A 1263-nucleotide genomic window follows, 5' to 3' on the forward strand; every position below is an offset into this window, starting at 1 on the left:
TGACCTTTCCCGCCCACACAAGGGAGCCTCCAATCAGCTCCTTATACGTCACTAAACCCGCCCCTCAAGCTCCGCCCCTGATAAAGTGGGTGTTGGCTTTCTCTCTCATACTCACTCCAGGCTAAAAAGTGACGGCTTTTTAGTGGAAAGTGACGTCGGACTTTCGCCCTAATCTTTGGCTCATGTTAATTCGGCCACCATGGGAAACACTCTTCCCATCCTCCAAAGCACACGCCGCCGGGTTGTTTCGTAAAGAACCTCAGCGCCCTCAAATTGGAAGGATATCTCAAACCCAAAAGACTAATTTTTCAATTCTGTTGTTGCAACAGCAAATGGCTAGCAATCCCTTAAAAGCCTTTGTTGACTCTAAAACATGTCCCTCCCACCTTCCTCCCTCTGCTGTCCCCCTGACATACCCACCGGGACTACCCTCTCCACCCCTCTGCTCCCAACTCTGTCTTGTCAGTCTCTTCTGGCTGCGTCTCTACTTACTCCACCCTCTGCAGCAACATCTCTGCCCTCTGCTTCTGCCTCCGGATCCCTTGTGGATTCCGCTGCCTCTCTCTCTCCTCCTCCATACTAGAACCTCAGGCACCAGTGTTTTCCCCTTCCACTTCTCCTCCCATGGTTCACATCCACCCCCCCATGGCTCAACCTCTTCCCAGTGCTCTAAAAGCCTGTGGCTGCCTGCCACGTGGCCAGCCACCACCATCTTGTGGGCCATGTGGCTACCTGCCGCCATTGTGTGGTCGCACCTCCTATGAGGTCAGAGCGCCAACTCGCAGGGCTCCGTCACATTTGCGCCATGTGGTCATCTACGGCCACCATAGGGTCGCTCCTCCTGTGATGTCAGGGCACCGGCTTAAGGCACCTCATCACATGACAAGCCATCACCATCTTACATGCCCTGTGGCCATCTACCTCTCTGTAAGTTCACTCCTGTGACATTAGAGCACTGCCTTGGGCCAGCTACATGATGGGTCACCGACATTTTCTGGGCCATGTGGCTAGCTGCTACCATGTTACAGTCACTCCTCTTGTGATGTCAGAGCACCACATTTTAGTGCCTGATCACATGATGGGCCAGCCCATCTTGCGGCCTCTCCTTGGTATAGCATAACTATAAGAGATTTTTGTGTTTTTCAAATTCTTACAAGAGGTCTCTATAAATTGACTTACAAAAGTTCTGACTAGTCTCTTATAATTACAAACTTAAAAAGGTCATCATAGTTTAACCTGGCCAGAAATATTTGAGTGCACTCT

Source organism: Octodon degus, unplaced genomic scaffold, assembly GCF_000260255.1.
Source record: "Octodon degus isolate 3935 unplaced genomic scaffold, OctDeg1.0 scaffold00004, whole genome shotgun sequence".
Lineage (NCBI taxonomy): Eukaryota > Metazoa > Chordata > Mammalia > Rodentia > Octodontidae > Octodon > Octodon degus.